This window comes from Cryptomeria japonica, unplaced genomic scaffold, assembly GCF_030272615.1.
Source record: "Cryptomeria japonica unplaced genomic scaffold, Sugi_1.0 HiC_scaffold_55, whole genome shotgun sequence".
Taxonomy (NCBI): Eukaryota; Viridiplantae; Streptophyta; class Pinopsida; order Cupressales; family Cupressaceae; genus Cryptomeria; species Cryptomeria japonica.
In genome coordinates this window covers 640,001-649,254 of record NW_026728877.1, presented here as the reverse complement: position 1 = coordinate 649,254, position 9,254 = coordinate 640,001, and positions in this window count along the sequence as shown.

Below are 9,254 nucleotides of genomic sequence, written 5' to 3'. Positions count from 1 at the left end.
ACCTTAGCACCCACCCACCTTGGCACCCACTCTAGCACTCACCCATCCTAACACCCAACTTGTTACCCACCTTGGCACCCGCCCTCGCGTCCACCTTGAAACCCACCCTAGCACCCACCCACGCAGGAGCCCACCTTGGCACCCAACCTAACACCCACGCATCCTGGCACCCAACTTGTGACCCACCTTGGAACCCACCCTAGTACCCACCTTTGAACCCACTATATCACCAACCCACCTTGGCACCCACCCTATGACCCTCTTTGGAATCCACCCTAGCACGCACCCACCCTGGCACCCACCATGGAGCGCACCCTAGCACCCACCCACCTCGGCACGCACCTCAACACCCACCTTGGTGTGCGCACTGCGCCAACCTCTCAAAGACCCTATGTGGTGCGCTCCAAAGTGTACACCTTTGGTGCGCTCCAAGGTGCGCACCTTTGGTGCACACCGAGGTGCACACCAAAGTGTGCACCGAGGTGAGCACCAAAGTGCACTCCAGGGTGCACACCAAGGCGTGCACCTTTGGTGCGGTCAATGCAAACGAATTCGGAAGTTGGGGTCGATGTCCTAATCGCTGCTGCAGACTACACGTATGAGAATCGGACAAATAGCTTTATATAGGGGAGGTGTTGCGTTTGATGGGTCGACTCCCCTGGTTGTGTGCACTGCACCAACTTCAAAGACCCTGTCTTGTTTAAGAAGTCAAAAGTTGGGGTGGATGTCCTAATCATTGCTGCAGTCTACGCATGTATGAGAATCAGACAAATAGCTTATATAGGGGAGGTGTTGCATTCGGTGGGTTGACTCCCCTGGTTGTGCGCACTGCGCCAACCTCAAAGACCCCGCATAGCAGAAGAAGTCGGAAGTCGGATTTTGGTGAGCACCAAGGCGTGCACCTTTGGTGCGGTCAACGCAGACGAATTCAGAAGTTGGGGTGGATGTCCTAATCGTTGTTGCAGGCTACACATGTATGAGAATCAGACAAATAGCTTATATAGGGGAGGTGTTGGGTTTGATGGGTCAACTCCCTTGGTTGTGCGCATTACGCCAACCTCAAAGACCTTGTTTTCGTTAAGAAGTCAAAAGTTGGGGTCAATGTCCTAATGGCTCCTGCAGGCTACACATGTATGAGAATCGGACAAATAGCTTATATAGGGGAGGTGTTGGGTTTGATGGGTCGACTCCCCTGGTTGTGCGCATTACGTCAACCTCAAAGACCTTGTTTTCGTTAAGAAGTCAAAAGTTGGGGTCGATGTCCTAATTGCTCCTGTAGACTACACATGTATGAGAATCAGACAAATAGCTTATATAGGGGAGGTGTTGGGTTTGATGGGTTGACTCCCCTAGTTGTTCGCATTACACCAACCTCAAAGACCTTGTTTTCGTTTAGAAGCCGAAAGTTGGGGTCGATGTCCTAATTGCTCCTGCAGGCTACGCATGTATGAGAATCAGACAAATAGCTTATATAGGGGAGGTGTTGGGTTTGATGGGTCGACTCCCCTGGTTGTGCGCATTGCGCCAACCTCAAAGACCCTGCATTGCGGATGAAGTCGAAAGTCAGAGTTTGGTGTGCTACAAGGTGTGGTCGAAGGTGCTCACCTAGGTGTGCACCTTTGGAGCACAGGAAAAGTGCCCTCCAAAAGTGCGCACCTTTGGAGTGCACAAAAGTGCCCTCCAAAAGTGCGCACCTTTGGAGCGCAGAAAAGTGCCCTCCAAAAAGTGCCCTCCAAAAGTGCGCACCTTTGGAGCGCAGAAAAGTGCCCTCCAAAAAGTGCCCTCCAAAAGTGCGCACCTTTGGAGCGCAGAAAAGTGCCCTCCAAAAAGTGCCCTCCAAAAGTGCGCACCTTTGGAGCGCAGAAAAGTGCCCTCCAAAAGTGCGCACCTTTGGAGCGCAGAAAAGTGCCCTCCAAAAAGTGCCCTCCAAAAGTGCGCACCTTTGGAGTGCAGAAAAGTGCCCTCCAAAAAGTGCCCTCCAAAAGTGCGCACCTTTGGAGCGCAGAAAAGTGCCCTCCAAAAAGTGCCCTCCAAAAGTGCGCACCTTTGGAGCGCAGAAAAGTGCCCTCCAAAAAGTGCCCTCCAAAAGTGCGCACCTTTGGAGCGCAGAAAAGTGCCCTCCAAAAAGTGCCCTCCAAAAGTGCGCACCTTTGGAGCGCAGAAAAGTGCCCTCCAAAAGTGCGCACCTTTGGAGCGCACAAAAGTGCCCTCCAAAAGTGCGCACTTTTGGTGCGCACCAAGGCGCTGGTTCGGTCGTTGCAGGCGAGTTCGGAAGTTGGGGTCGATGTCCTGAGCGGAGGTGCAAACTACACAGGTGTCGGAATCGGACAAATAGCTTATATAGGGGAGGTGTATGCTTCGATGGGTCGACTCCCCAGGTTGAGCGCACCGCGCCAACCTCAAAGACCCTACGGTATGGATGAAGTCGGAAGTTGGGTCCGATGACCAATTCGATTAGTAGGTATGCTCATGAGGTCGGAATTTGGGTCCGATGACCTGCCATGTGCAGGAAGGCGAATGTTGACACTGTGCGTTGCAAGGTGCACACCAAGGCGCTGGTGCGGTCTTTTTAGTCGAGTTCGGAAGTTGGGGTCGATGTCCTGATCGGAGGTGCAAGCTACACAGGTGTGGGAATCGGACAAATAGCTTATATAGGGGAGGTGTATGCTTCGTTGGGTCGACTCCCCGGGTTGAGCGCACCGCGCCAACCTCAAAGACCCTACGGTATGGATGAAGTCGGAAGTTGGGTCCGATGACCGATTCGATATGTAGGCATACTCGCGAGGTCGGAATTTGGGTCCGATGACCTGCCACGTGCAGGAAGGCGAATGTTGGCACTGTGCGTTGCAAGGTGCGCACCAAGGCGCTGGTTCGGTCGTTGGAGGCGAGTTCGGAAGTTGGGGTCGATGTCTTGATCGGAGGTGCAAACTACACAGGTGTGGGAATCGGACAAATAGCTTATATAGGGGAGGTGTATGCTTCGTTGGGTCGACTCCCCGGGTTGAGCGCACCGCGCCAACCTCAAAGACCCTACGGTATGGATGAAGTCGGAAGTTGGGTCCGATGACCGATTCGATATGTAGGCATACTCGCGAGGTCGGAATTTGGGTCCGATGACCTGCCATGTGCAGGAAGGCGAATGTTGGGACTGTGCGTCGCAAGGTGCGCACCAAGGCGCTGGTGCCGTCGTTGCAGTCGAGTTCGGAAGTTGGGGTCGATGTCCTGGTCAGAGGTGCAAACTACACAGGTGTGGGAATCGGACAAATAGCTTATATAGGGGAGGTGTATGCTTCGATGGGTCGACTCCCTGGGTTGAGCGCACCGCGCCAACCTCAAAGACCCTACAGTATGGATGAAGTCGGAAGTTGGGTCCGATGACCGATTCGATACGTAGGCATATTGGCGAGGTCTGAATTTGTGTCCGATGACCTGCCATGCGCAGGAAGGCGGAATTTGGGTCCGATGACCGAGTTGATGGCGTGCCATGCGCAGAAAGGCGGAATTTGGGTCCGATGACCGAGTTGATGTTGATGGCCCGCCATGCACAGGAAGGCGGAATTTGGGTCCGATGACCGATTTGAAGGCGTGCCATACGCAAAAAGGCGGAGTTTGGGTCCGATGACCGAGTTGATATTGATGGCCCGCCATGCGCAGGAAGGCGGAATTTGGGTCCGATGACCTGACATACGCATGGAGTCCGACTCGGGGGCCGATGTTCGATTCGATGACTTGCATTGTGGGTAAAGTCGGAAGTTGTGGTCTTTGACCCGATTCGATGACCAGACTTCGGCTGCTTGAGAATCGGACAAATAACTTATATAGGGGAGGTAGTGTTCTCGAGCATCCTCCCCCCGTGCCCGTTTATGTCGATTGATGCTGGTGCTCGACTGGTTGGAGCGCTCGGATGCAAAAATCTTGCACCAGGATTTATCGATTGTGATGGACACGGCAAGTCTCCTGATTGCTATGCAGGAGCTCATCGTGAATCTCTATGCGGCCTTGGTATGGACTCGACCTGCGGAATGGTTCGGCAATGGTAGTCGCTCCAACACGTCCTTGCAATGGCCACAGAGGTGATTCGACTAGAGCTCCAGTCTAGCTTTTGGGTTGCTTGGCGGACTGGTATAGCCGCGATCGAGTTCCGGCCATGAACGTTTTAGATAGCTCTTGGGCTTTCTGGGACGGAAGTCGGAAGTTTGGGCTGTTGTCCGATTTGATGACCATTCTTCGGATGTGTGAGAATCGGACAAATAACTTATATAGGGGACTGTGTTGTCTCACGCAGCCCCCTCCGTGCCCCTCTATCTCGACCGATGTTGGTGCTTGAAAGGGTTGGGATCGCTCGGATTTATAAACGTGCACCACCATTTGTCGAGTGTGAGGGACGCGGCAGGTCTCCTAAATGCTATGCGGGCGCTCTCTGAGAATCTCTATCCGGCCTCGACACAGACTAGTCTTGCTGAATGGTTTGGCACTGGTAGTCGATCCAACACGTCGTTGTTGTGGCCGCCTAGGCGATTCGATTCGAGCCCCCGTCTAGCTTTTGGGTTGCTTGGCGGATTTTGCCCTATCCGCAAGTGAGCTCGGTCCCTAAACGTTCGAGAAACCCGATTGCTATGCGCTGACTCTCTTTCTTGCGAGCCTCCATCTAGCTTTTGGGTCTCTACGGAACGGAAGTCGGAATCTGGGACCGTTGTTTGATTCGACGAGGCAGACTACGGTTGTGCGAGAATCGGACAAATAACTTATATAGGGGAGGTGTTGACTGGAGCATTCTCCCCCGTGCCCCTCTAACTCGACCAATGCTGGCGCTCGAACGGTGGTAGCGCTCGGATTTTCATTGAGCGCCAGCATTGGTCGATTTAGAGGGGCATGCGAGATTCCCGAATGCTATGCGAGGGCTCTAACGGAAATGTCTATTGGTTTCGGTATGGATGCAATTGCGAGTGGTTCGGCAAAGGTAGTCGTTCCGATGCGTCCATGTCGTGGCCAAATCGATAATTCGATTTGAGCCCTCGTATAGCATTTGGGTCTCTCGATGTGATTCCGCATTCCAGTCCCTTTGGGCACTGCTTGAGCCGCATCCCAGGGGGTTCCCTTCCCAATAATCTGCCTCGCAACCCGATTGCTATGCGGTGAGGCTCCTCGGCCGCCTCGGAACTATCTGTGTATCAGACGCATCGCGGGATAAGGGGTTGGCAACGGTAGTCGCCCCAAGCGCGTCCGATGCTTGGACCATTCCGAGGCGGCCCTGAAGCCTCTTCCGTCTAGCCGTTGGGTCCTTCTCGCCGCATCCCTCGCCTCGCACCCCGATTGCTATGCGGTGAGGCTCCTCGGCCGCCTCGGAACTATCTGTGTATCGGACGCGTCGCGGGATAAGGGGTTGTCACTGGTAGTCGCCCCAAGCGCGTCCGATGCTTGGACCATTCCGAGGCGGCCCTGAAGCCTCTTCCGTCTAGCCGTTGGGTCCTTCTCGCCGCATCCCTCGCCTCGCACCCCGATTGCTATGCGGTGAGGCTCCTCGGCCGCCTCGGAACTATCTGTGTATCGGACGCGTCGCGGGATAAGGGGTTGTCACTGGTAGTCGCCCCAAGCGCGTCCGATGCTTGGACCATTCCGAGGCGGCCCTGAAGCCTCTTCCGTCTAGCCGTTGGGTCCTTCTCGCCGCATCCCTCGCCTCGCACCCCGATTGCTATGCGGTGAGGCTCCTCGGCCGCCTCGGAACTATCTGTGTATCGGACGCGTCGCGGGATAAGGGGTTGTCACTGGTAGTCGCCCCAAGCGCGTCCGATGCTTGGACCATTCCGAGGCGGCCCTGAAGCCTCTTCCGTCTAGCCGTTGGGTCCTTCTCGCCGCATCCCTCGCCTCGCACCCCGATTGCTATGCGGTGAGGCTCCTCGGCCGCCTCGGAACTATCTGTGTATCGGACGCGTCGCGGGATAAGGGGTTGTCACTGGTAGTCGCCCCAAGCGCGTCCGATGCTTGGACCATTCCGAGGCGGCCCTGAAGCCTCTTCCGTCTAGCCGTTGGGTCCTTCTCGCCGCATCCTTCGCCTCGCACCCCGATTGCTATGCGGTGAGGCTCCTCGGCCGCCTCGGAACTATCTGTGTATCGGACGCGTCGCGGGATAAGGGGTTGTCACTGGTAGTCGCCCCAAGCGCGTCCGATGCTTGGACCATTCCGAGGCGGACCCGAAGCCTCTTCCGTCTAGCCGTTGGGTCCTTCTCGCCGCATCCCTCGCCTCGCACCCCGATTGCTATGCGGTGAGGCTCCTCGGCCGCCTTGGAACTATCTGTGTATCGGACGCGTCGCGGGATAAGGGGTTGTCACTGGTAGTCGCCCCAAGCGCGTCCGATGCTTGGACCATTCCGAGGCGGACCCGAAGCCTCTTCCGTCTAGCCGTTGGGTCCTTCTCGCCGCATCCCTCGCCTCGCACCCCGATTGCTATGCGGTGAGGCTCCTCGGCCGCCTTGGAACTATCTGTGTATCGGACGCGTCGCGGGATAAGGGGTTGTCACTGGTAGTCGCCCCAAGCGCGTCCGATGCTTGGACCATTCCGAGGCGGACCCGAAGCCTCTTCCGTCTAGCCGTTGGGTCCTTCTCGCCGCATCCCTCGCCTCGCACCCCGATTGCTATGCGGTGAGGCTCCTCGGCCGCCTTGGAACTATCTGTGTATCGGACGCGTCGCGGGATAAGGGGTTGTCACTGGTAGTCGCCCCAAGCGCGTCCGATGCTTGGACCATTCCGAGGCGGCCCCGAAGCCTCTTCCGTGTAGCCGTTGGGTCCTTCTCGCCGCATCCCTCGCCTCGCACCCCGATTGCTATGCGGTGAGGCTCCTCGGCCGCCTTGGAACTATCTGTGTATCGGACGCGTCGCGGGATAAGGGGTTGTCACTGGTAGTCGCCCCAAGCGCGTCCGATGCTTGGACCATTCCGAGGCGGCCCCGAAGCCTCTTCCGTGTAGCCGTTGGGTCCTTCTCGCCGCATCCCTCGCCTCGCACCCCGATTGCTATGCGGTGAGGCTCCTCGGCCGCCTTGGAACTATCTGTGTATCGGACGCGTCGCGGGATAAGGGGTTGTCACTGGTAGTCGCCCCAAGCGCGTCCGATGCTTGGACCATTCCGAGGCGGACCTGAAGCCTCTTCCCTCTAGCCGTTGGGGCTTTCTCGCCGCATCCCTCGCCTCGCACCCTGATTGCTATGCTGTGAGGCTCCTCGGCCGCCTTGGAACTATCTGTGTATCGGACGCATCGCGGGATAAGGGGTTGGCAGTGGTAGTCGCCCCAAGCGCATCCGATGCTTGGACCATTCCGAGGCGGCCCTGCAGCCTCTTCCGTCTAGCCGTTGGGGCCATCTCGCCGCATCCCCCACCTCGCACCACGATTGCTATGCGGTGAGGCTCCTTGGCCGCCTCGGAACTATCTGTGTATCGGACGCATCGCGGGATAAGGGGTTGTCACTGGTAGTCGCCCCAAGCGCGTCCGATGCTTGGACTATTCCGAGGCGGCCCTGCAGCCTCTTCCGTCTAGCCGTTGGGGCCATCTCGCTGCATCCCCCACCTCCTCGGCCGCCTCGGAACTATCTGTGTATCGGACGCATCGCGGGATAAGGGGTTGGCAGTGGTAGTCGCCCCAAGCGCGTCCGATGCTTGGACTATTCCGAGGCAGCCCTGCAGCCTCTTCCGTCTAGCCTTTGGGGCCATCTCGCCGCATCCCTCGCCTCGCACCCCGATTGCTATGCGGTGAGGCTCCTCGGCCGCCTGGGAACTATCTTCGTATCGGACGCATCGCGGGATAAGGGGTTGTCACTGGTAGTCGCCCCAAGCGCGTCCGATGCTTGGACTATTCCGAGGCGGCCCTGTGGCCTCTTCCGTCTAGCCGTTGGGGCCATCTCGCCGCATCCCCCACCTCGCACCCCGATTGCTATGCGGTGAGGCTCTTCGGCCGCCTTGGAACTATCTTCGTATCGGACGCATTGCGGGATAAGGGGTTGTCACTGGTAGTGGCCCCAAGCGCGTCCGATGCTTGGACTATTCCGAGGCGGCCCTGCAGCCTCTTCCGTCTAGCCGTTGGGGCCATCTCGCCGCATCCCCCACCTCGCACCCCGATTGCTATGCGGTGAGGCTCCTCGGCCGCCTTGGAACTATCTTCGTATCGGACGCATCGCGGGATAAGGGGTTGTCACTGGTAGTCGCCCCAAGCGCGTCCGATGCTTGGACTATTCCGACGCGGCCCTGTGGCCTCTTCCGTCTAGCCGTTGGGGCCATCTCGCCGCATCCCCCACCTCGCACCCCGATTGCTATGCGGTGAGGCTCCTCGGCCGCCTTGGAACCATCTTCGTATCGGACGCATCGCGGGATAGGGGGCTGTCACTGGTAGTCGCCCCAAGCGTGTCCGATGCTTGGACCATTCCTAGGCGGCCCTGAAGCCTCTTCCGTCTAGCCGTTGGGGCCTTCCCGCCCCATCCCTCGCCTCGCACCCCCGATTGCTATGCGGTGAGGCTCCTCGGCCGCCTTGGAACCATCTGTGTATCGGACGCATCGCGGGATAAGGGGTTGGCACTGGCAGTCGCCCCAAGCGCGTCCGATGCTTGGACCATTCCGAGGTGGCCCTGAAGCCTCTTCCGTCTAGCCGTTGGGGCCTTCCCGCCCCATCCCTCGCCTCGCACCCCGATTGATATGCGGTGAGGCTCCTCGGCCGCCTTGGAACTATCTGTGTATCGGACGCATCGCGGGATAAGGGGTTGGCACTGGTAGTCGTCCCAATCGCATCCGATGCTTGGACCATTCCGAGGCGGCCCTGCAGCCTCTTCCGTTTAGCCGTCGGGGCCTTCCCGCCGCATCCCTCGCCTCGCATCCCGATTCCTATGCGGTGAGTCTTCTCGGCCGCCGCGGAACTATACCTGTTATTGCTACTGCATCCTTCGGCTGGTAACCTCCTCTGCCGCCTTGGAACGTTCTCTTTGTCGGACGCGTCGCGGGATAAGGGGTTGGCACTGGTAGTCGCCCCAAGCGCGCCCGATGCATAGACCGCTCCGAGTCGACCTTGCTTTCAGCCTCTCACATGCATAGACCTCTCTGAGTCGACCCTGCAGCCTCTCACGTTTAGCCTTTGGAATCTCGCCTCACAACATGATTGCTATCCTTGATGCATCCCTTGCCTCGAGCCCTGATTGCTTTCTTGGCTGCATCCCTCCTCTCCTCACAGCCCGGTTGTCATCACTGCTTCATCCGTCGCTTCATGCATTCTGGCTGCTG